Source organism: Ambystoma mexicanum, chromosome 2p (genome assembly GCF_040938575.1).
Source record: "Ambystoma mexicanum isolate Mex_15411 chromosome 2p, UKY_AmexF1_1, whole genome shotgun sequence".
NCBI lineage: Eukaryota > Metazoa > Chordata > Amphibia > Caudata > Ambystomatidae > Ambystoma > Ambystoma mexicanum.
The window spans coordinates 338542141-338569247 of NC_090923.1; the positions used below are offsets into that span (position 1 = coordinate 338542141).

Genomic DNA, 27107 nt, shown 5'->3' on the forward strand with positions numbered 1-27107 from the left:
GCAACAATGCAGCGTCAGACAACATTTTCCAAATGATTAGAAAACAGTAGTCGCAGATTATGAGCCAAATCTTAGAAGCAGGAACATGGAGGCACAAGCACATCTTTCAGTCTTGACTTTTACCACTGAGAATTGGCCACTCTGGGGGAGGAGGGGCGCCTTGATAGCAAACAGAGGGGTTACATTACACACAGCACACTTCTAAAGCACACTCCATACTAACGGGCCTCTAAGCACTGGGGCGGGATCATTATGTAGTATTTAGAACAGCCACAGGGTCAGTGGTTTCCTGAAGGCTAGGATGGAGGGGATCTAACAGAGTATATCTTAGTTCATTCCACCATTTTGTAACCTGGACTGAAGACCCTGATGTCTTTGGAATAACCTAGAGGGTCCTTTGCAAGCCATCATGGACACGTTGCAGGGACCATTATGAGCACCAACATTTGTGACACTATCCCCAGTAGTAGAGGTGTTGTCCACATGACAAACGACTTGGAGAACAGGCAAAGGAGCTATCTAAGCTGCATTCCATTCACTAACCAAACAACCAGATGTTATCAGCTTGGATACCATTCAGCCTAAAGCACCAGAACAGATCTACCACTTCATGTCCTTCTGGACTTCCAGTAGGTGGTGACTAGAGCTGCAGAAACAAAGCCTAACCCGGTCAAAAGGGGTCCAAGAGTGGCTGCAATTAAGCCAAAACAGCAGCGACTCAATGGATTATTGGGCCTGCACACTGTACCATCACCTGGCCCCGGCCATAAAAACGAGAGAGAGAACCAAAGGTTAAGATGGATTTCTAAAATCAGTCATAGGGTGAGGGGGGGTTTGGAGGAGGATTTTAGGAGGCCACCATATTTATGATGACCAGGGAAGACCGAGCGGTTAGCCAAAACCCAATAAAGGTAGTGTGGATGAGCAGAAGAGCGGGAGTGGTCTCCGTCTAGAGTCCACGCGGAACAATATCAATAATTCAAGTTGGTCAGTAAGTCTATAAAGAAAACAATTATTTATTAGGCCTTTAGGAACACACCAAGCTTTCAAAATCACAGATGTAATGCAATCAAAAACAATAAATACAGTCACTCATAGAAATTGGCATCTAGTCGTTATGCAATTCTGTGTGCAACGGGTGAGTAATCAGATGCAGGACAAAAGAGTTGGAATTCTTAGTAGATGCATAAACCCAGTTCCCTCCATCTTACGAAGTGCAGCCCTAACAAGTATGGGGTCCACAGATCTAGTCCCATCATTGGCAACAGCCCAGTAGAGTAATGTCACGGTACTGCCTGATGAAGAGGAACGAAGGTAAAATGCATATTGTACCCTGAAATAAATAATGTTACGCCGAACTTACAAACATGTAAAACACTCGCTTGAAATTCTTCTCTGGAGCCCAAGTGGGAGTGCTCATCCGTGCATTCGAAAGCTGCCCATATAACTTGGTAAGGAGTTCTGATGGATAGAGCAAGACTTCTGGAACACGTGTGCAGAGACCGAAGTATGGCTAAGTATGTAACTACAAAGAAATCCCAGACTGCTTATGAGCCTTTTGTAGAACCGTCCAGGTGTCTTCATTGTACACCCTAAAGTTCCCGTTACTGGCCACCTACGCACATATAGTGAGAGCACCCAGCAGCCATCCTCCGCCTCCTCTCCAACTAATGCGCAATTGTCACTCATCAGAACACTTCCACAAACCATGCACCAAACCTCCTCCTGAGCTGCTGGTCACCCGTCGTACACCGGCATACAGCAGGTATTACTGGAGGTCAGCAGGACAAGAAGCATTACAAACCTAGGATTCAACCTCTCCTTTACTAACCGACAACAGGCTGAAATGCAACTCCCCACTCATAAATATACACATGCCAAAACCCATTCACATGCCATCCAAAACCCCATCAGACCTACTCACCAGCAACCAATAATGCAAACACTGCAGAGCAGTGCCAGGGCACAAAGGGGCTGCAATCATTGAAACAATGGCACCCGCCATAGAGGTACTAGGAAGACATGCGGTTCAAATCCACCACACACAGTGTTGTGGCAACCGCCGTAGAGGTGCAGTATGAGGCATGGTGACCAAGTCAGCATGCTACGCAAAATCCAAATTACCTGCGTAGCCGTCCTACTGGCAAATAAAACACGGGCCCAACACAATAGCAATGTCGCCAGAAATTGTAAGTCACCAGCCACCACATCACCAGACCGCAATTAATCCAGCCATTCATAAAATGCAGTATATATTCTGTGTCAGACATATTTAGAACCTGGCACACACCAAAAGCCATACGAGTCCATGCCATCAAGCACCCCAGACACCACTCTTGCAAAAGGGCGTTAAGTACCTCCTTAAAAACGGTACTAAGAACATTAAAATTCATGGATATCAACTCTAGGACGTGAAGGTCTTTAACCTTCCCTGAACTTTTATCACAGGAAACCAATCAAATCCTAAACTTAGACTACTTTCTCCTAAGAAGCCACCATTGAACAAACCACAGTCAACAAAACAAAGGCTTCAAATCGCTAGAAATTAGGCATCATGGGACATTCACTTCATCCTACAAGAACCCAATACACCTTCCTGCACCCAAATGTACCAACACCACATTCCCCAACACTGACCTATATTGGAACTACTGTCATTCATGAAACTAAAGGGCAGCGGCGGTGCCCACATTTTCCACAACAGCATTTTGCGCCTAGAACCAATGCTGAAACTTCAACGCAGCACGTGTCATCTTGAAAAGTCTTCCTAGATGGGGCAAAACCAGACACGGATCCCAATGCACCAAACTCAGAAATGTAATACCTTGGATTTGGTGTGTTGTGGTCCTACTCGCTTTCCAGCGACTGACTGCATCAGAACACAGCTCTGGAAAGGGACAGGTGCACCACACCACCCACACTAAAAAGTGTGTCATGTTCAAAATGCGGAGCTCTGCTGCACTAGTATCGAAACACCTTCACACTCGCAAGACGGTTGCACACCTGGCCAGTGTTCCACCGATTTGTGTCACCTTCTGCAGGGACCAAAGCTACATGCCACACACATGAGAACGAATGCAATGAATGGATATTCACTCTACAAACTACCCTCTATGGGGCATCACTATTGCCTGGGCGGTTTTGGCTTCTACAGGTCTGGGCCCCCTAGGACTCCCAAGATGCTGCAGAAGCAGAGACTGCAACAGGTGAGGCTTTAAGTTTCCTTTCACTGACCCCCTGGCGCAGAGATGACAGGTAGTGGAGCAGACTCGTTCTCCTGAAGGCGCCGACCTTTCACGACCGCCTTCTTTTTAGCCACACTCCAGTGAGGCTCATAGACACACACACTGTAAGCGAGCTTTGCAACTATCCTACAGCAACACCCCATCGCTGCTGGGAACCCACACCAACGGCATTGCACTGGCTGAGACAGCGCTTTATGTTCCATAGAGATACACTCATCCTGGCAGCTTCTGAACGTGGTAAACATCTCTGCTCAGGTAGCAATCAATCAGAAACAGAGGCACACAGGAGCATACAAGGATTCACCAAGGGTTTAAAATACTATTAGGCACGAGCTTATATGTGGCCGGTTTTCAGTCCATCTTTGGAGGATGGAACCGAGACGGCGTCCTATGGAGCAATAACATCTGTGTGTAATGATAACAAGTGCAGCAGGAGATGATGAAATCTCAAAATACCAAAGGCGTGCAATACTTCCAGTGGCACTAGATGTCTCTTGCATTAACAGACGCAGGTTCTCATTTGTTTGCCTAAACATTTCTCATGCAAGATCACATGATCAGCTCACCCGAGGATGGTTTACAATTTCCAGGTTCTTTGCAAGCACGTCTATATTTTTTTTTTCAATTAGTCAAATGATCAGCGTTTCAATTTTTTACCTGCTTCCCTCCTCTCCAAGGATCTTAAACTGATGAGAAACATGTTTGGACTAGCAAGCTGACCACCTAGCTAAAAAAAAAAAACTGACCCGCAAAGTCGTTCCCATCATACAGCTAGTATCATGGATCAGCAAGTAAAGTGCTCGCCTAAAATGTGGGCAAAATGAAATGGCCAGTTCCACTGCCAGCGGCATCGTCTCATCACTAGGAGGTCGATAATCCAAGTACTATTAAATTGGCTCAAAACACCCATTATTGAAGCGCATATAGGCAGGAGAAATCTGGCATTGAGTGTGATCTAAAAATCATGCTGGCATCTTTTTATTCTCATCTGTTGGACACTAAACAGCAGAACTAAAGCCCCGGGTTCCAGCTTCCCTGGTCGCTCGCGGTACACTAGGTCAGGAAGGAGCACACAGCACGTCCAACTGAAGGAAGGACAGTCTAGAAATGGAGGCAGGTCATGTTGTATTTAGGAGGCCTTCCTCTTGAACAGTAGGATTCCTATAACCTTTCTACTGCAGCATTCAGGGAACAACCGAACAAACCATGTTGGCAGGTCACAATGACCGTTGTGTTCACCCACCCCCAATTTTTCCAAAGTGTTGAGAAATACTCAGTAGTTGCTATACACAACATGCACCATACGAGCGCGTGCTATAAAACGGTATATCGTACAAAACACAGCAAATAACACTTGCGTGTAATTTATAATGCCTTTCCCAAATTATTGTTGGATTTTTAATTGAAAGGTGAATTATTTGAAAGGCGCCTTAAGGCAAGACCATTTAACAACCTCTATTGAACACCTTCAGCCCTGATGAGGAAGCTGGGATTCCTGTTCCCACTCATTAAGTGCCACTCGACATGGCTGCTCCACCATAGGTAGGAAATCTAGGCCCTACTGTAAGTGCTGCGCCAGTACACTCCTTCGCTCTGGGGTGCACATGAGTGGACCCTTTTGCCTCACCCTTAACCCCGTAGAGGGTTCAGTGACGATGGTACCAGATTCCGATCAGGGCATGTGGGAGGAAGACGCTAGGGAATGGTAGGCATCACAAACTGCACTCACCACTAGCCATTGGTGAGTAATAATGGCCTCTTGGCAAGTAAGAAATGGTGTCCTGTGGGTATGTGTAGAATTGAAGGGGCGAGTGGCTTTATATCTGGCTATTAGCTTGTAACGTCAAATCTTTTCCCCTGGTGAACGGCATCCCACAACCTCAACATTAATTAGATAATTGATAATTGGGACGGCACCACACTTCTACTCTAATAATAGAACGACAAGTGAAAGTGCTGGCGAGACATGGTTTCTCCCACCCAAGACCGGACGCATCATCAAGCCATACTTTTTGTTCCCACACACAATGCTGACAGTCATCACACATGCTCAAGGCTAGACTATCAACAGACTAAATGGGTCTGCCAGACTCTTTTGGACCCTCACCAGAGAGTGCATGTTAGGACAGTTTTTATGAAGTTCAACTATGGGCTTAGTAAAACCATTCAACTGAGACAGTACAAGACTCCACTCTTAGAATAAGGCTGTACCACCAGAGTTCGGGTTAGCGTAGACAGAGCAGCCAGGCGTATCTTAGACGAGAGAGAGGGCTGTAGAATCAGTACAAAGACATTGTAATACAAGTGGTCCAAAGAAACACTGAAGCACTATGTATTGTAAATATAAATGATTTATTTAAACACAAGTAGACCCAGATAAATCTTGGGGGAAATAAGTACCATCACAGATCATATAAACACTTACAGGAAAACACACTATGCTTGGAGGAACACAGACCAAAGCACATAGTCTAACTTGGAACACTTAACAGTAGTTAATTGGAAGTCAAAACCAATAGTACTTTCAGTAATACCAGGGTAGTAGACCAGATCAGTTGTACCGTGACGCTCAGCAAGAAATCACATAGCAAGTCAACTGGACAATATCCTTTTCAAAATATTAGGACAATTATTCCAGGAACAGCAAAAAACCTACAACTCTGATTCAGGCTAACAGTTATTCTAGGAGAGTTTGGCCTTGGGGTGTAATATTCAATTACAGTTGCTTTTCAGTGCACATACTAAGAGAGGCATGAACTTGTTAACGTATGACCTAGGCAGACTTATTCTGGATAGGCTAACAGCAGGTTAGGGGGAACGAGACCCAATTGGGGACAATCATACAATTATCCTAACAGGAATAATAAAGTTAAACCAAAATCATTACTTTTGGGAAGAGGGGTACCCAATTCACAGGTGAGTAAGCCAACCTTCTATTTATTTTGTGTTAGAATGGCGAGACAGTTTCTAAGGAAAGTAAGACTTAGAGAATATTTAAGAAGGCACACATCTTATTCAAGGGAAGTAAATCCTAAATATACTTTCGGAATGGCAGAACAAAGTGGCCACTCATCAGCAGGTAATTTTGGATCGCCAGTAGGGTCTCTCCTCCCATAGTCTCAAAGGCATGATAAATTCTGGATTCATCGGTTCTACCTCTCTGCCGATTGTTCCTACTTTTGAATTCCATTCTTGTACAGAAAAATAAATTCTTGAAATTGTCGCTAGTTTAAAACTTAACATCCGTTTGGGTGACTCCCGCCCAGCTACTGTCTTTAATGCCTCTTAATTTTCTGGTGCCTTGGATCACTATAAATCTAGTAATCCAGTATTTTAGTGAGGGCTTAGTTCCAACCGTCCACAAAGAGCCTTGAGTTATCCCTCTTAAAAAACGCAACTTGGATCCCATTATTCCTAAGAACTATCGCCCCGTTATCACTTCACCTTTTTCTTTTGAAGGTTTTATACAGACCGGCCTATCTTCAATTTCAGGAATTTGTTGAAGGCAATAATATACTTGGTCTGCGGCAGTCAGGTTTTAGATCACGCCATGGGACGGAGACTGCTCTTCTCAATTTAAAATCCAGTTTGACTGATATTCTTGAAGGTGGTCGTCCTGCACTCCTGATTGTGCTAGTGCAGTCTGCAGCCTTCGACTTGTCGATCATGGACTCCTGATTGATGGTTGGCTGGCTGTTCTGAACCTACTGCGGGTTGGTTCTCTTCCTTTTTGGGACAACGCTCATCTAGGGTGGCAGTGGATGGGGCGGAGTCCATACCGATATCTATCTTGTGTGGGGCGCCTCAGGGCTCCTGTATTGAACCTACCCCATTTAATGTTTATATTAAACATCTGTTGGACCTTCTTGATCTCCTGGTGTCCGCTATACAAACTACGCTGATGACACAGAGGTGGTCCTTATCAGACAATAACACATTGGACTCTGAATGCATAAATAAGGTCTACGGGGCTGTCCAGGATTGGATGGCCCTGAATTCCTTTGCAATAAATAAGGAGAAAACTGAACTTTTGATTGTGGCTACTGGCCCCGTGTTGAAATAAATTAGCTATTTGTACAAGAATTTCTGCATTGATGGATGCCTAATCAAGGTGGCCGATTCGGTCAAAATCCTGGGTGTTCAGGTGGATTCTGATCTATCCATGAAATCACAGGTGGCTCACTTGCAGCCGTCCTGCGGCTAAGTTATAAAACATTTGAATCAAATTCATCATTTTATTTACACAGAGAATTGCACCCTCTTGGCCACAGCCTTGGTGAATTTGAGGCTGGATTACTGTAATGGTCTTTTGGTTGGAACATCTAAGGCAATATTCATGCTCTGCAGGTTACCAACGGGACTATGGTACCATTTTGGTCTCACCAGACCTGAACATATCACATAAGATAGAAGTTCTCTGCACTGGCTCCCAGTGTGTCACAGGATTACTCACAAAACCCCACCTATGGTTTATAAATGCTGAATGGCCATGGCTCCTCACTATCTTTCAGAGCATCTGTCGTACCAGCCCACTAGGACTCTGCGTTCCAGTAATGCCTGTTCCTTTGTCCAGCCTTGTTTTAGATTGATCAAATGTGGTGGCAGTAGTGTTGCTGTCCTTGCACCCAAAGGTTTGAAATTCTCTGCCCCTCTTTGATGTGGTCTGGCTCACTCCAGCTTTTTAAAAAAACTGTTAAGTCCCATTTGTTCAATCTGAATCCAGGCTAAACCGCGGCTTGTCTCAGATATTCAATGATTAGGTCTTTTTGGTGTTGATGTGTCCTTTTTGTGCGCCCCGAGGCCTACGGTCGTGTGGCGCATTATTTGCAATAAAGAAAAAATGCATATTCAAAACTGGATGGCCACACAGCCTGTGCCTCAATGACGAAAAAAATTGAGCTTTTCATTGTGGGTTTGCCTAAAGTCTCTTGACAGCAACTACTCTTACATCTGCATTGATGTCACCGTTATCTCACTCCTGAACAGGTGAAAACACTGTGGGCCCAAACAAAAATGTCGAAAAAAAAATGTCGAAAATAATAATGTCGACATCCTATACTTATACATACTTATAATGTAAAAAGTCATTTTTTCGAAAAAAAAATGTCGACAAAAAAAATGTCACTTAAAACTATCAACACCTCACCCAACACCCCCCTGCCACCCCCCCCACACCCCCCACCACCACCCTCCCACCCCTCATACTCAACACATTCTAATTATATATTTATTTATTCTTACAATAAATACATTTCGAAAAAATATCGAAAAATGTCGAAATTTTTGTTTGTCGACATTATTGTTTTTCGACATTTATTTGTCGACATTTTGACTGTCGACATTTTGACTGTCGACATTATGACTGCACACCGAAAATGCTGTGTGAATCAGGCCTTGGGAGTCCTCTTATGTTAATGTTAATGTTAAAGGTCATTTGTACCGCGCACTATCAACACCGGAGTGGTCCCCTGGCGCTCTGGCGGCTCTGAAAGAGGGAGGGAGGGTGGGTTAGTGGGTGGAGGCTGGAAAAGTGCAAGATTGCAGTGATGTGCTGTTGGCAGCCTCAGTCCGGTGGTTCCGTCGGCTGGGCCTGGGGTGTATGCGGCCGGTAGTCGTCGTGTGCTGATGTGCGAGTCTATGTGTGTTTTTGTTTTGTTGGTGCAGTGTAGTGAAGGTCGTCCGGTTTGCTGCGCTAGAGGTTTGTGGTTGTGTTTGGTTTGGAGTTTGAGAGGTGCATGCAGAGAAGGAAATTGTTAGTGGTATTGGTTAGTTTGTATCTCTATCCTGGACTGAACCGGTTGGGCTTGTGTAATCTTCCACGACGGGATGCTTGTACACCCTGAGCCTCAGGAGGTACTTGCCTGTTTTTTCATTCGAGGCGGTTTGAGGCTTTAGCTGTCCCCTCCGCCCGCTCCCTTAATAACCTTGCATGCTCCTCACCCCCTCCACATGACTAGCCAGCTGCTAGTGTCCATACTTCCGATTGTGTGGTGATTGGTGGTATCTTGTCCGTTCCACAGCCCTGTGGTACCTAGTTGTGGCTGAACGGGCAGTGGGGGATGGTAAGGGTTGGCTGGAGTAGTTGCCTCCGTTTCTCTGGGTCTCGTCGGTGGACCTCTGTGTCCAGCGTCAGCCCTACTGGTGCTCAGGGTACTTCTGTCGGATTCTAGGGGTTTGTCAATGTCCCTTTTTTGACGAGTCGTTTGTCTTATTGTTGTTTCGGTTTTAGTCTCTGGTGTTGAAGAGGCAGGTTTTTAGTAATTTTCTGAATTTAAGGTGATCTTTGGTGTTCCTTATTACTTTTGGGATGTTGTTCCAGGTTTTCGCGGCTAAGTGGTAGAAAGCGGTGCCTCTGAGTTTCTTCTTGATGTAAGGTTTTTGTTCAGTCGGATTTCGTTGGTTGACCTGAGCGGTCTTGTTGGCTTGTAGATTGTTATTTGTTTTTGTAGGAATTCTGCTCCTTGTCCGCTGATTGCCCTGTGCGTTATGCACATTGTTTTGAAGATGATACACTGTTTTACTGGGAGCCAGTGTAGTGTTTTTAGGGCCGGGGTGATGTGGTCTCTTCTGGATAGTTTGAGGAGTAGTCTGGCTGCAGTGTTTTGGATCCATTGTAGCTTCTTCAGTAGGTATTCCGGTATACCGAGGTAGAGGCTGTTTGCATATTCGATACTTGACATGAGGCCGACGATGGTGAGTGTTTTGTGTGTGAAGGAGAGGAAAGGTAGTATTTTTCTTGCTGTGTGGATGAGGAAGAAGCATTTCTTGACTGTTGCATTTATTTGCGGTTCTAAGGTTAGGGTGTTGTCCATCAGGACTCCCAGATCTTTTACTACCTTAGATAGTGATGGTGTAGATCCCATTTCCGTTGGCCACGGGATGGCGGTTTCCTTCTCTTGGTCTTTGGATATGATCATGATTTTGGTTTTTCCTGGGTTGATTTTCAGGTTGTTGGCATTCATCCAGTTGAAGACTTCTTTTAGACAGTCGGTTAAGTTTGAGTGATCGGCTTGGGTGTCTTCGATCTTGTAGATGATTTGAGTGTCGTCTGCGTAGTTGTAGCATTTGATGCGTTTCTTGAAGATTCTGATTACTGGGGTTTGGTAGATGTTGAAGTACAGTGGTGATAGTGAGGGTCCTTGTGGTACTCTACAGTCGTTCACTCGTGGGGTGGATTTGAAGGGTTTGATCCAGACGGTTTCAGTTCTGTCTGCTAAGAATGATTTAGTCCAGCGTAGCGCTGTGTCCGTTATGCCTACGTCTTCTAGTCTTTTGGTTAGGGTGTCATGGCCAACTGTGTCGAAGGCTGCAGAGAGGTCGAGTAGGATAAGGGCAGATGTTGTGTTGGAGTCTGCGTTTCTTTTTAGGTCATCCCAGATGGATAGTAGTGCTGTTTCTGTACCTCTTGTGGGTCTGAAGCCGACTTGAGCTTGGTCTAGCAGGTGGTGTTCTTCAATGTATTCTTGGGTTAGTTTGTATACGTAGGTTTCGAGGAGTTTGGCCCGGTCGAGGATGTTGGAGATTGGTCTGTAGTTGGAGGTCATCTACGTCCCCGCTTGTGTTTTTCAAAAGTGGTTTGATGTAAGCCGATTTGAAGATCCTTGGTACTGTTCCTGTTGCCAGTGATAGATTTAGAAGGTTTCTGAAGTATTCTGCTTGTGTTCCTTGTCCGAGGATTGATTTGTAGATGTCCGGGGGGCAGGGATCCATCGGTGAGCCCGCTTTCGTGCTGTGTTTTATCAGCATTGCAAATGCCTCTGCTGATATTTCAGGGTAGTTGTTGAGTTTGTGCTGCGGTTCTGATTTAGGTTCGTTTGGTTTTAAGTCGCTGCTGGTTGGTCTCTGTTGGATGGTTTGTCGGATGTCATTGATTTTCTTTTTGAAGTGGTCTGCAAGGTTGTTGCATATTTTCTCCGAGGGGGTTGGGGTGTTGTCACAGCCTGGTGGGTTTCTCATTTCTTTAATGATACAGAACATTTCTTTTTGTGTGTTGGTGGCATTTGTGATTCTGTCATCAAAATGCCTTCTCTTTGCCTTTTGAATTTCCTTTTTGTATGCGCGAATGTGCTTCTGGAACATTGTTTTTTGTCTGGATTGTAATCTTTTCTCCATTCCATTTCCATCTTTTTGTTTTCTTTTTTCATGGTGCTTAGTAGTGGGGTAAACCATTTTGCCATTGCTCTCTTTTTTTGATGGTGTGAATGGTTTTTCTGGGGCCATCTTGTCAATTGTATCTGCAATCCATTTGTGTAGTATCTCAGCTTTCCCGTCTAGGTCAGCTAGGTCTAGTTCTGTTGTTGAGGGCTTGGTTAACTCCAGTTGTTCGAATAGGTTGCCTTTTTTGACGTCTTTCCAGTTTCTTTTTGTGGTGGCTGTGAGTTTGGGAGGGTGGATGTAGACTTGAGTAGGCAGAGTGATTACGAATGGGATAATGTGATGGTCACTCCACAGTATTTGTATCGGCGGTGCCGTGGTGATGAGTTATTTTTCTGTGAATATTGCGTCCAAGGTGTGTCCTGCCGAGTGAGTTGCCCCTTTTACTAGTTGTCGTAGTTTCATGGTGGCAAATTGTTCAATCAGTGAGTTTTGGGAGTTGGCATGACTGTCTTCGAACCAGATGTTGAAGTCCCCCAGTATGATTAGGTTTTCGTGGTTGATGGCTATGTTGGTTATGGCTTCTATGAAGTTGTCGATGAAGGATGCATCATAAGTTGGGGGTCTGTACACCAGGATGAATGTGATGTTGGTTTTTGGGCTAGCTGTTAGGTGTATGACCATGGACTCGCAGTTGGGGATGTTGAGCGGTTCGTCTGTTCTTATTTTCAGCTGCTCTTTAAATGCTATTGCGATGCCTCCTCCTTTTTTGTTTTTCCTGTTTATTTGAAGTCATTTAAAAAGTTTTCTGGAAGGCAGCTTTGGAGTGTGATTTTGTAGTTGTCGTCCAGCCAAGTTTCTGTGATGAAGAGGATGTCGATGCCGTTGTTGTCCAGTAGGTCGAAGATCTCTGTAGAGTGTTTTGACATGGATCTTGCATTTATTAGATTGCAGTAGAGTTTAGAGGTGTAGCTTGGTTTGCCTTTTTTTGTTAGGGTCGATTTCTGATCTTGTTCAGGAGCAGGTTTCAGGTTGTCGGCGTTCGAGTAGTTCTTCTAAGTTTAGTCTAGGGTTTTTGTTTTCATCTGGTTCGTCTTCCAGGGGACATGGTTGTGGGTTGGGGGTTCTTTTTGCTTTGGTGATGTATGGTGTTATTGCTTCAGTTGTGTGCTTGTTGTATCTGGTGGGGTTTGTCCTTTGTGATGTTGGTAGGTTGTTCAGTGTAGTTGGTTTTGGCGTCGCGTTGGTTCGATCTGGCGAGTAGGTCTCAGTGAGGTATGGAGTTAGGTAAAGGGATTTGTCTCTTCTTTCAGTGTTGGTCCGATGTTTGAACCCGTCTGTGGGGGTGTGTTCTGTTGTTGCGGTTCTTAGTTGAAGTTTCAGGGTGTTTGTTCTTTCTTCTCTTCTTTCCCTCTGGGTGGATAGTTGTTGTCTTGGTCGGGGTGTAAGAGTGGAGTTAAGGGTTGTATAGTTATATGGTTGGGTTCTAACAGTGGCTCTCTTTAGTCTCCGTCTCCCTTAGCGACAATGCAATTTGGGCACGGTGGCCCTGCTAAGTTTGAGACACCTGTATAGTGTGGGAGTGGCCTATCTGTGCAGTTTGGAGAACAGACAATACACTTTTGGCACGGTGGCCCTGCTAGGTTTGAGAAACCTGTATAGTGTGGGGTGGCCTATCAGTGCAGTTTGGAGAACAGAATGCAATTTGAGCATGGCGGCCCTTTTATCTGCTAAGTTTGAGAGACACCTGTATAGTGGGAGAGAGGCCTATCAATGCAGTTTGGAGAACAGACAATGCAATTTGGGCACAGTGGACCTTCTATCAATGCAGTTTGGAGAACAGACAATGCAATTTGGGCATGGCGGCCCTTCTATCAAATGCAGTTTGGGGCAACGAGGTTAGGTATCTAGTGTAAAGCTGTACCTCTCCCAACTCCGGCCCCCCTACCTTACTGGTCCTTGTAGTTGCTGGTTGACGGCTGGCCACTGGCTTGGCTTCCCCTGCGGACACCTGCGGACACTTCCTGGAGTCGCCCTTGGCCTGGGGCCCTTAGCCGCTGTGGGCTGCCGGGCAGAGGGATGCCCTGGGGGGGGGGGGGGGACTGGTGATAAAGGCTGGAGGGACCAATGAAAACTGTGCTGGGGGAGGAGGCGAGGAGGGCTTTGGTTGGTGAAAGGCAGTGAGCGCCTGCGGCGCGGGTCGCTAGACCCTGGGCCCGGAAGCCCAGTCACCAATCACGGGCGGTGGGGAGGCGGGAGGGAGCAGGGACACGCTCGGGGAGGGATGCGGTGCGGACGGGGGGTCTGGAGGCCAGGAAATGGAGGTCAGGGGCCACAAGCACTCACCTGCCGAGGATCTTATGGGAGGCAGAGAGCGCCTGCGGCGCGGGTCGCTAGACCCTGGGCCCGGAAGCCCAGTCACCAGTCACGGGCGGTGGGCGGGCTGGGAGGCGGGAGGGAGCAGGGACACGCTCGGGGAGGGATGCGGTGGGAAGGGGGGGTCTGGAGGCCAGGAAATGGAGGTCGGGGGCCACAAGCACTCACCTGCCGAGGATCTTATGGGAGGGCATTACCAAGCTGAACTGTCAATGTCGAGGCACTTTAATGCCCTCTCCTCCCCCACAGTGGACACCTCCAAACTTCTTTCACTGAGCAGGCAATTCCTGACACCAAACAACTGCCTCACACTAGCGCGCGCTCGGATCCTTTCCAAACTGGATTGTTGCAATGTGCTTCTCCTGGGCACCTGAGCTACCAACCTAGCCAAACAAATTACTTCAGAACAAAGCTTAATGCGCCCCTCTTGGGATAAAACATAGCGACCACATCTCTGTAACCAGACGAGATGCTCATTGGTTACCAATCAAAGCGCGGATTGACTTTAAGACACTAACCCTGGCCCATAAGTTCATTTACAAAGAAGCACCGACTTCTCAATGACTGCATTACCCAGAAAACACCAAGATACGCCCCAAGATCCACCTCCAGCCTCTCGCTGGATATCCCCCGCTTCTTGAGCAACAAGGGCTGGAGCTTCCAACTTTGTGGTTACTGCCCTCATTTTTTGGAACAATCTGCCCACATCCATAAGAAACACAGTTGTATATTGCATTAAAAAAACTTGGCTCTTTGACAAATATGATTAATGAATTAAATGTAACCCTTACAATACTGCACTCTTCCTCCTCTCCCTCCTTATGTACTACCCACTCCGGTTTCTTTTGCTGATTGTAACAAACGCTGTGATACCCATGGGTTTGGCCGTTATATAAATGCCATACATAAAGAAAATAGGGGCAGCAACTGGGAAGCCCGCTTTGGCTTAAAATGTACCATGAACATTTTTGTGGGCGTTGAGGGTAGTTTTGTTTCAAGTTATTTTCTGGAAGTCCCAGCAAACCAAACGAGAGGTTGTGGAGTAAAAAGCCATGACAGAGGCACTTCTGGTGACTTGAGGCCAATCGCTAAAGCTGCGGGATTTAAATCCAGTGAATGCGCGGGCCATCTGCAGTTGTTTGCTGAATAATTAAAGCCCTAATCTGCTAGAGGAGCGCTTCCTGTTGGCCGAGGAGCAGGCGGCCAGCTCGCACCCAGTGCCTGTGGGCATTTGCCCTTTTGAGGGATTTTATGGGTAGAGCAAGATGAGGTGCTCCGTCTTTGTATCTCGCGTGTACTTACCCTGCTGTGTTCACCAAACAGACATTTGTAAAAAAATAAAAAAAAAAACAAATTGCCAGCCTTCCTTTTAATAGAGTGCAGTAAATCTTTACAATCGAGTTTCCCCGAGCGGCGTTTCCGCTGCAATTGCTCGCGTAGTTTGCCAGCGAGTTACAGCGAGAGGCAGTTCCGATATAGCGGGCTCGTAATTGGGAATATATAACTCTCCAGGGTCAAAAGCAGTCTAGACTCTTGCAGTGCCCCAGTCACAGGACACACACGCGCACCCCTAGCCGTGCCCCAGTCACACAGGACACACACGCGCACCCCTAGCCTTACCTCGTTTAGACCGAGTACCTCCAATTCTGCTGGTAATTGTGGCGTACATTCTGTATGAAAAAAGTGGCCATTTCACTATGAGAAAAGCATTGGTTTTGCTCGACAGTGATCGTTTTTTTCTGAAGCAAAATAGCATTTAAACTTAATTAACAAACGCCACAAACAAATCCTACGTTCTGTGCGGTTTCAATTTGGCACGCGAGTTATACGCCGTAATCTGCTTAGTTAAAAAGTACACGTTCCAAAATCGTGTAAACAGCCCAAGCAACACGTTGCCGCTTTATACCGGGTGTTGAATGAACTCCCGATTCAAATGGCCGAATTTACTCCAGAACAACACCTATTCACATCAAGTAAAGACCCATTACTGCTGCGTGCGTCGCCCTCCAGTTTCACCTCAGCCGACAGCGTAATGGAGTCTTAGTCATTGATATTTCTACATTTTGAAGTTAAACTGTGATGCTGCATTTCGGGAGCAATGCCCACTTTAGTTAAAACCTTGTCTAACCTTTCAAATGATTCGATCAAGGTTGGAGTAGAGTAGCAAAGAAATGTCTGCACCAAAATCATTGCTAAAAACACCCTCTTGTTTATCAATCTAATATGATTTTATGTGGCACTTGATGCCATATTCCTAAGCACTGTTTTTTCTTTTTCTTTCAGAGTTGAATGATTCTCCATATATCTACCCTGGAAGGATAAAGCAGTGTTAAACTTCGGAAATATTAACCCGTTTGCTGATCCCACATCTCCGAAGCAAGCTTTGAATCCACTGAGCAATCCTAACAGTTTGTATCAGTGCTTATAATGCACCTAGGTGGTCTTGTAGAGCGCCAGGTCAGACATTTGCTTTCAGAAGGATGAGCGGATAATATGAGACTGATTTTCAGATGGGCAGTTGAGAAGGGACTTTGCCGATTTGGCAACTACAGACTGGGAGTGTCCAAGCTGATTTCCAAAATATAAAGAGGCCACATTTGAAATCTACATGATTAACCCATTCTGAATCCAGACTCCACTTATCTGACTATTCATGGAAAATCTAAAAACAAGAGGCTCTGGGGACAAAAAGATGTTCAACAAAAGCAAGTGCAGTTTGTGAAGTGTCTGTGCAACAGTGACATTAATTGGTGGGCTTTAAATACAGTTTAGGCTATGTATATTTAAACACCATTTAAAATGGAAACCGTGGATCCCGCTGGCATAGAATAGCATTGAGCGCAGCGTCGCCAAACACTATTGCCTGACTGGGTATGTTTAAAATTGTTACGTGAGAGATCCTAGTCATTAAATAGATGCATGTGCAACTGTATGATTTTCTGTGAATAAAATGAATTCTCCGACCTACTTTCAAAGTGTATAACCTATGCAAGCCCTTATCCTGAAATGCGCAGGTAGCTCTATGTGTAAAGTGACTCTACAAGTCTTATTTTCGTAATCTAAACTTGTAGAAGATGGACGCGATTTTGTTTTTTGCCTACATTTAAATCACCTACATATAACTTTTTCATTCACAACCCCACACTCCTTTAGGGGAATTAGGGGGAAGTGAAAATGTGCATAGACATCCTCCCAGCTTCCCATCCATCCTCAAGACTCTCCCTGCAGAAGCAATTTCCCTACCTGGAGATCATTAACAGCTCCCTAACTCAAGACACACTACCATCAACAATAAAGACAGGACAAAACCTCCCTCTACTAAAGAAACCCACTCTGGATCCCAACAACTTGGATAGCTATTGCCCCATGTGGGATGTCTTAACCCACTCATCCAAGCCCTGCAACATCACTAGGCATTGCTGGCAGCAGAAACATCATAATGGCCACTGGAAAGCATGCTGCTCGCTAGAAATCACCAGACAATGCGCAGTGAAAACCTGAAAAATAGGCTGCCATCCACTTTTTCCTATCTTAGTGAGCACAGGAGATCAATGCCAAAAACCACCACTGGGCTACCCACAAAGCAGCCTGAAACCACTTGGAAATAGCAATGCTGATTGCCAAAAGAAACACAGCTGTTTGGGAGTCCGTTTTCTTGATTGTCAAAAATTTGCTAAAATCATGGCTCACAAAGCACCTAAAATATCCAACCTCTTATCCAACCTCTTTGTTGAGTGTTCCACATTACTCTACATCAAGAATCCACATCAATACAATGTCAGCAAGAATCATATGTTCTCAGAGCAAAATCCCCTATTTTAAAGATATTTGATGGAAAGACAGCTGTCAAAATGGGTGTAGTACCGTTACTCACCTCTATCAGGTGCTGGCGATTTATAATTCCGACAGGAGAGCTGTGTTTCAGAAGTTAAATATGCCAAAGAGAATTCCATCAAAATGCCATAGAGTGCCACACTTTGATTTAATGTAGAAAAAGACTTGATTTAAGATAAGTTGCTTATTTTAAGTTTATAAATGTTATATTTTTTCACAAGGAAGTATGTACACTTGATCAGAAAGTAACTTGATGCAGTTAAAACTTCAAGAGGCCTTCGGTCCATGAGAACCCTTCACACTTGGGCCTTCCCACCAACGGGAGAGGATGTTGCATGGACACGTTAATCAAAAGAGCGGAGATTCCTCTGCTGGCAGGAGGAAAGAGACAATAGAGTCTTTCAACTGAATAGAAAATGCTAATTTGGGTGTGACTGGTCAACAACTGCTCTGCCAGGAAGAAGGACATGTGACCCCGAGTCAGCCAGCTCTGGGGGCGGACCAGACTGGGATGTGGATTTAACATTGAACCAAATATACGTTTAAGGAAAATGCTTCTAAAATATTGTAACAAGCTGACAAAAATGTACAACTTTGAGATTGTGACAATGAAAAAATTCACCCACAATTTAAGACTAAGCTGGACGCCGGGTGATGTTCTGAGAACAAACCCCAGAATTATTAATATCACAGCTGCAGTGTTGTTGCTATGAACCGAAGAACTTACAGTAATATGCCCAGAGAGGAGCTGCATGCATGTTTCAAATTTGGTGCAGAACCAATATTGGGAAACTCACCAAAAGCGCAAATAAGTTGTCATTTCGGAACTAAAGCTTGTAGGCACCTGGTACTTGAACAGAGACACGCCTTAATTAATCTGTGATGTGTATATGTATTATGAACAAGTTGTGCACCTTGGAAATATGTTTGTTATGAAAAATTGATTTTCTAAGTAAAAGCAAAGGGGAGTTTCTTTCCTAGAGGGTAAATGGTAGCATCATGACACCACCTCATGACACGCTGATCCTTTCTCCAGTCAAAAGACAGAGAATCCTCTAACCTATTGAATCCTTAGGGTGTTGGGCATAGAGAATCAGCCTACCCACCCCCTTTGGAAACACATAAATGGGAACTGCTGAGACCCAGATAAAGCACTCTTTTTCAACTACTCACCGATTCCTGCGAAGCACTTTGCCAGACCAGATCCAGACAATATCCAGATAGAGACTCCTGACTCCAGATCTAGATCCAGAGACCAGAACTTAGTATCCAGACTCTAGAACCAAACTCTAGAACCCTGAAGCAGAGGCCTAATTCACAAGCTGAACCCTTCTCAGCAGGCCTTCAGAATCTTTTGCAACCTGATTCTAACCCCTAAACTTCAACGGTGCCTAACCAAACCATTCAACAGCCTTCCTGAGCTGTGTTGCTTCTAGCTAAGAACCCTGTGCTAGAACCCAGATCCAGACCCAGAGAGAGCAGTGCTTTATCCAGACCCATCAGATCCAGTTCAAGAGACCCAGACCGCCGTGCAGTGCTGAGAGCAGAACCCAGAGGGTCGGAGACCTGTCCGGTGGCGAGAGTGAAGCCAAACCTTTGACCAGATCTTTGACGAGGTGCATTCCATTCCAAAGCCTAGGAGTGAGTATCTAGTCTAGAACTGTCCATAACCAATCTCTTATTTTAAAGTAATCCTCTTCCAACCATTTGAACCTGTCCAGAACTGCATTATAGAATCTTGTGTCCATCCTGTTGATTCCAAATCTGTAACACGCAATCTGTCATTTCAAATCTTGACTTTATTTCTGCAAAATCTACCATCACAAAAACCTCTGCAACTTTAATTTAACTGTCATTTTAAAGCTAAGATCCTAAGCTTTCCTACAAACCCACAACAACATTCCAATTCATTATAGTTATTCCATAATCACGATTTACGCACGTGGGAAAATTGCCGCAAATTGCAATTTGGCTCAATTTCATTTTCTGTCAAAATAGCTGCTCCTTGTTCTCCATTGCTGAAATTCGTTATCATTCATGACTCATTGCTAGTGATGACCAGTACCAATCCAAAGTAATTGTCACTAGTGCTGGATCTCCTTCAGTGAATTAAAATCAATTTAGTAGATTTTCCCATCCATTGCAATCGCATCCAAAAGCGTTTTGACCTGCGTTTTAAAATCATACCGGTTTTCTCTAAGCTTGCTGGGGGGAACCGGAATTGAACTGCATTCTTGAATGTATTCCTGAAACCTGTGTGCCCTCATTTCCATCTCTTCATATTGCATAGGAGTGGGGGGAGTGAGTAGTCACAGGGGAAAAAGTGACCATATTATCTTTTGGTTGAAATCATATCAAGGTTTATTTCTGTGTTGCATTCTTTCCCATTATTGCATTTCCTTGAATTACATAAAGTATTCTCTGCTACGGTATCCTCCATATTCATACTCCTTAGTGATTAAAGAGAGTGTCAATTTTGTAATATTACCCTTTGTTGATTATCGTCCATATTCATAAGTGTGCTATTCAGATATTATTTGGTTCATAAAGTGTGATATATATATCGTTTAATTCTTCAAATAAAGCTTTTAATTTGCAAAAACAAACCTACTTCTTGGCTCAGTGAGGTCAGGGGGATTCAAAGAGAGGGGCATTATATAAGGGTTCATCATCCAGATTTAAAGAACTTTGCCATAAAAATATATAAATAAGGGCTTCCATTGGGCATCCCATCCTAAGCATTGACTTAGTTGGATTGCTAGATTGAAGTCACTTATACCCATTATCCATCTTCCCTTCCTAGGTAAGATCGTTGAGAAGGCTGTAGATGCGCAACTGCAACAACACATAGGCACCAACAATCTCCTCCAAAGACAATACCAATACGGGTTCAAGCCCAGATGCAGCACGAAGATGGCAACTATACAGGTGGTCGATGATGCCCTCACCATCCTTGACAATGGGCACCCCTGCCTCTGGGTTCTATGCGACCTCTCAGCCGCTTTGGACACAGTCGACCACATGGTGCTCAGACACCCTACATCAGTGCATGGGGATCAGTGACCTTGTCCTACGCTGGTTCAAGTTCTACCACACCAACCACCAGCAGTTTGTTGAGATGGATTCCTCTAGATCGCCAATGCGACCAGTCACCTGTGGAGTGCAGCAGGGTTCCATCCTCTCAGTGATCTTCAATCAACAAATGATCGGGAGGCCGCCTAGCCACACACAACATCCACATCCATCAATACGCTGATGAGACAGCTATACCTCAAGATCGGCACCAAGGACATCCACAGGCTCAAACCCTGCCTCTCGCTGATCGAGTCCTGAATGTTCAATGCATACTTGAAGATCAACCCCTCCAAGACCGAATACCTACTCCTCACCAACACCGAACACACAGACATGCAAATATGGCTATCAACCATGAACCCTGAGGGCTTCACACCTGAGCTCTCATCTCCTGCGCCATGTCCCTTATGTCCACATCGACAACACCTCTCCTTCAAGGCACACATAGCTAAGAAAACTCAAGACAGCTTGGTATCCGTTCTCCCTCCTGCTGAAAGTCAAACCCTTCCTGCCTACGAACAGCTTTAGATCCACTGTTCATGCACTAGTCCTATCCCACCTGGATTGGGGCAATGCCCTACTCTAAGGCCTTCCCTCGTCCTCTTTTGTGCCCCAGAGAGGTGTCCTGCATCGGGTCACATGCTTCATCAAGGGTCTACACAGATGCGACCACATCAACCCAGCCCAAGAGACTAACCAGAAGCCAGAGGAGCGTAAACACTACACATAAAGCCAAGATGCCAACAAAGAGAAACTAAGGGAACACGATTATGTACACAGGGACAAGGATAGAAGGTGTGGGTTGATGAATCTAGGAATCCTGGTTGCGCGACCTGTGATGGGTGGACCGTGTGGTCCGACAACAGCGCCTAGACCAGTGAGCCCTGAATTGTGCGAACCAAAGACATTGTGAAATAAACCGAGGGTGGTGCAATCCCGAAGGAGGGTCAGGTTGACTTAGATTTGTTACATTTTTTGAAAAGACTGAAACAAGTAAAAGTGGCCGAGCTAAGGTCTTGGGGAAGGGCACCCTGAGGCTTGAGGAACTGCAAGTCTTGTCTTGAGAACAAAGCCTCAAGACCTTTTCTTTTGAACTGGGGAAAGGAACCCCAAGGATTGTGTGGAAATGTATTACTTTGAACACAAGAAAAAGTAATTTTGAGTCTGTTGTGGAACTTTCTTGAACTTGGAGAAGGGGAGCCGACAAGGAAGCTAAGAGCTGGAAAAAGCTCAAAACTGTGTTAATCACTTTTTCATTCATTATTGAGATCCTTATTCATTATTTAGCTTTAGTTGTGAGGGCAAGTATAGGGTTTGGACATAGACAGACTTAAGTTGAACTCTGACTCAGAATTTCCTTAGTTTCGCTCAGTTAGGGAAATCCCACGTCAGCATAGGGAAAGGTAAGCGTTCTAACATCCTGCCATTGGAGTTAATACATTCTGTTTGAACTTTGAATCTGTTGTCTGGGTCTGCTTCATGATGCCTTCACAACACACATCGCATTATTTTACATCCAACTTATTTGACATCGAACCTATTTTACATCAAACGTGGAGTGAGGTATGGTGTGAAATTCCCTCTACTTTGCCATTAGTGAAATTAGCTCAGTGGGAGTCTTTCTGAACTGGGTAAAGCAGCTCAGATGCTCACCACTCAGAACAAGCATTGGAAAACTGTTGGCTTCCCTATGGGCAGTCCAGATGTCCTCTTAACAGATTTTATTTTAACATTTCAACATTTATATATATATATATATGTGACAATGTTCTACAAATCCTCCCCATGCTACCATTGGTCCTGGCCTTGTCTTTACAAAACAGTAACACGTTACATTTCTAAACAAAAGAAAACCAAGCTACATTTCAGGGGTTTGTGCCTAGATTTATTGCTTTCAAATGAAGTGACTGAAGGCACACTTAAGGATGTTTGATTACAACTGAAGCTGCTCGACAGCTGCAATTAACCCATTATGTTTGTCTACTTTTCTTGCAGGCAGACAGGACTAACTCCATGCCCAGACAATATAACAAGGGATGGAAAGACTATAACCTGCTTACATGTGAATGATTAGAGCAAAACGATTGATAAACAGTTTGCACATTGTGGCGGGTCGGAAGGAGGAGTGAGACACATGGAGGACAGGTTTTCTTTCTTTAATGAAAATATTAGGAAAAGACCTCTCTTCCCCCAGTACTAAAGGGATCGCCCTTCGTATCTACATTAACTAAATGTGCTTGTCTGCAATCAGAAAGTCAAAAAGTATACTTTGTCCTCAGTCCCAAACCTAACTACCTGGCCCTACCAATAATATGAATAGTACAAAAGTGGCCAAGAGAAAGTCTCCCTTCTCTTGGTCACCTCTTTTGCCTTCTTCCCAGCAGCTCTCTCTTTACGTCTGTATCTTATCTCCTGTGGTTATTGATACACAAAAGGTCTCGGTTTATATTACAGGATTCTTTGTTATCTTCCGCCATAGCCTCTTGACGTTTCCCATATACTTGGGGGCCTTGCATTCTCTTTAATACCAGCTTTACGACAATTTTCCTTGAAATAGTTTCTCAGACAATGGTCTTTACTTGCATGCCTCATATATTCTTAAGGGTTCACAAAAGCTAGGGTGTGTATGACCTTATCCAAATTATGAGGGGTTCCCCCTGCACCCCCACTGGGTTCTTGGTATTGGATTCTCCTTCATGATTCAGTTCCCTTGACAGTCTGATTTCACAACACTGGTTACAAATCTCTGTAGTGGACGCTCTCCTCTCTTCAAGCCTTGGTACCTGGGGGCGCCCCCCTTCCTCCCAGGGTATTCACTCCCACTTTCCTTGCTAGAGCTAGGTAAAGTACGGTAGTAGCTGGTGTCACTATGTCGACTATCCAGGGCAGATCTACCTGTGCTCGTGTTTGTAAGGATTTCAAAATCAAAGTGAATTTAAAGGACCCACATTCTCAGTGCATTTGAAATCGGTCATCTTGAAAGGGGGTAAGGAGTGACAACACCTGCAATTCTGGCCAGATGAGCTTTAAACCCTGCTTGACCTGAGAATAGGTGAATGATATACAGCAGCCTTTGAAGGGTCCAGTTCAGTATGTGTGCCCTGCCCTGGCATGGATCACACGAATGAGCACCATTCCACTTCCAAGTCTATGTGCGGCAAGACACGGCTGGTGATCCTTCACTGCGCTTAGATGTTGCTCTACGCCATGTTTGGAGAGAAACCACATAAACCCAACATTGAAGGCGCCTCGATTGCAGACACTTGCAGGTCTTGCCAGTTCACCAAATTTAAAATACACCAGATAGAACTTATTCAAAGTGTTGCAGGACATAAGAGAATACTTCTCCATTTGTATTGATTTATGTAAGAGAAGGAGTCTCTTGCCAGAAAGAGCTATGCAAGAAGTCAAATCAGACGCAGGACATCCTCCGTGCTTTACAGAATCTCACCTGCAGCCAATATCAACCATTAGGGTATGGAGGGATGAGTGTGCAAAATAAAAACAGGAGTTACAATTGCATGCAACTGTGAATACCAGGTTGTGGTCCAATGGTAATTGGGAGTGCCAGGGTCATAAGACTCCAAGTCTATGAGTGAGTATGGCAATTAAGTGTGATCTAAGTGGCACGAGACCCTCCCCGCCCCACACGGAAGAAAGCAGGTGGCATGTAGGATTAGAACGCCAGTGATATGGTATTCTTATGAAGTCCTTTTGAAATGTCCCATTCCGTGAATTCCTGGGCTTCTAACGATGGTTACCTGACAAAACAGTAAATAATCCCCCGCAAGTGCGTGCCAAGAAGTGGTTAGCCTCCCTCACTCCCAGCGACACGCTAGATCGTAATCGAGAGCCCGCCATGATGCGGCGGGGCGCAGGTGTGGCAGATGAGGGAGCGCGGCTTTGAATGCACGGCCAGGCGCTCGCAAAGCATTTGAAAACAGCTGTAAAGTGAGCGTGAAAGCTCAAAACAATCCCCGACTAACTTTTCCAAATACTGCAGTAAACGAAATATTCTGAACATGGAAAAACACGCTAGAGCCTGCACAGGCCACCAACATGCCTGTCGAGATCCCTGGCAGAGCATCCCGTGCCCGAAGGATCAGTGCCATACCTCGGCTAAGCGTGAATTCTCGACAGCCTTCCGTTGAATTAAACTTTGGTGAAGCACGAAAGGAACAGTGTGTAATTGCACTTTCGGCTCTATATAAAACTTTAAATATGCAAGCACATCTAGATAGGACGTTTTCAGTATAACTAACTGCAGTGGCTTTCGTGTGCTGGCACAAAAGAAAGCCTGTATCCCTGCTACACAACTGTGGAACACCCCTTTATGGTCACACTAAATGCTGTGGACCAAAATAACAAAAAGTGATATGCAGCAAGCATTATTCATAACCACTGGAATTGGTCTGATCAGCCTTCATTCCATTGTTGTCAATCCATCAACCACATCCGTCTTTGTAGGGTTGCTGATGGCACCCAACCATCCTAAACCGCTCGGCCACCAGCCTTCTGCATGAGAAGGTCAGAAACCGGTTGTGCCTAATCACAGGATACATTGGTTTCCTAAACACAGAGCAAACAGCCCGTGTTTGGGTCCACCCCCTCCCACTGAGGGGGACCCAATACAAAGACCAAAAACCAATGGGTGGAAATCTGTCTATTAAAATCAACCATTGCATTTGGTCTGGACAGCTTCCATTCCACTCATTCTTAACCAGCTGTGCCTTTACAGAACAGGACCAGCCATATCCTCACTGGGGACCACCAATGTTGAAGCTTTTCAACTTAATTTGGTATCGGCCACCTATTCTAGTAGCAATATTGAGAATACCTGTACTACACCACTGCACTGTAACTTCAGAGAAATCACAGAGAACAACCTGATCCACATTGTTCAACTTCTCAAACCTTCTTCTTGCCCTGGTGATATATGGCCCCAAGTATAGTTAAGGAGAACATTGGCTGTTTGGCACCTCTTATAACTAGAATCGGCAATGCCTCCTTTACTACTTAATTGGTCCCAATGTAAATGGAAAATGTCTGGATTTCCTCCCATTCTAAAAAAAGAAACCCTTGATCCTGCTTCTGCGAATGATTATCGCCTTATTACGAATGTCCCCTTTCTCTTGAACATTCTGGATATGTTTGCGTATATTCAACTGGAGAGTCTCATATTGAGGGTTGCTGGTTGTTGGGCACTTATCAATCTGGCTTTCGGGCTTTGCATTGCCCAGAGACGGCCATGCTTAATTTAAAAGGCAAACCTCTCCCATGTTGTTGATTCAGGCCAATTCGCGCTACTCGTGTTGCTCGACAGCTTTTTATTTGACTCATCATTCATTGCTGCACGAGAGGTTGGCTATTATTGATAATTGTTCCGAACCTGCACTTCTTGGATTGCCTCTTTCCTAGGACCCTGAACTGCTCGTGCTTCCTCAGGTAATTTTCCACTCGTTGCCCGACACCCTTACATGGTGTCCCACAGGGAGCCTGGTCTCCCCCACACTTTTCAACTCGTACACTCACCCCCTCTGAACTTCTTGATAGTATTGGCATACGTTACACCAATTACGCCGATGATACTCAGTGTGTTGGTCCTTGTCATAGTCACCAGTCAGTTAAAAAAACACCTATCACTGACACGTATGGCTTAATTGAAAAATTGATAAATGCCAACTCCTTGGCCCTTAATGGGAGCAAGACTGAAAGCTTATAGGTTCCAGCCAACGTTTAGTCTAACTTGACCAGAGATATTTCCATTTTAAAATCGCTGACAGCCACATTAACGTCAGTCCTTGGGTTAAAACCCTGGGTGTCTATCTAGACAGTAACCTTGATATGAAGGAACATGTGGAACAGGCTTCTTGTGCCTACACTACTAGACTAGGCAAATTAAGCTGTACTTGTCCGAACCCAACAGTTTCTCTTGCCACTGCCCTTGTGAATTCCAGACGTTACTACTGCAATAGCCTCCTAGCTAATACCTCTAAAGCTAACATTGAGGTTTTGCAAGTAGCTCAAAAAGACGCATTGACGGTCTCACAAGAAGAGTTACCAACGTTCGTAGATCTCTGCATTGGGTCGTATCAATTACAAGTTGTTAACTTTGACGCACAAATGTCTGGCAGCAAACACTCTTGGCTACTTGATTAAAAGGATTCTGTATATTCCCTCCAGCCGTCGCCTTTTTATTTCCAACTGCTCTAGTAAACTTTCAGCCACGCTACAAGTTGGAGAGTTTTGGCGGCACAAGTTTCGGTGTTGGTGCACCTAGGCTGTGGAATGCCATTCCTAGTGAACTACGCAACTGCTCCAACCTCAACCACTTTAAGAAATCTTTGAAGACTGCTTTAATACTAATGATTAACCTGGGTCCGCCCAAGTCCTCGCATGTCATCCTCGTGTGCTGACCTCAGATACTATTGGGACCCTAGCTTGGTTCTCATCAGACCTTTTTCTGCAATTACCTTGTGTCTC

General features: G+C 44.9%; 1 protein-coding gene across 2 annotated transcripts in view; it reads right to left on the reverse strand.

The window, feature by feature from the left end:
* Nucleotides 1-27107, reverse strand: part of IL17RD (interleukin 17 receptor D) — a 347672-nt gene that overhangs the window by 169902 nt on the left and 150663 nt on the right. The window lies entirely within an intron of this gene.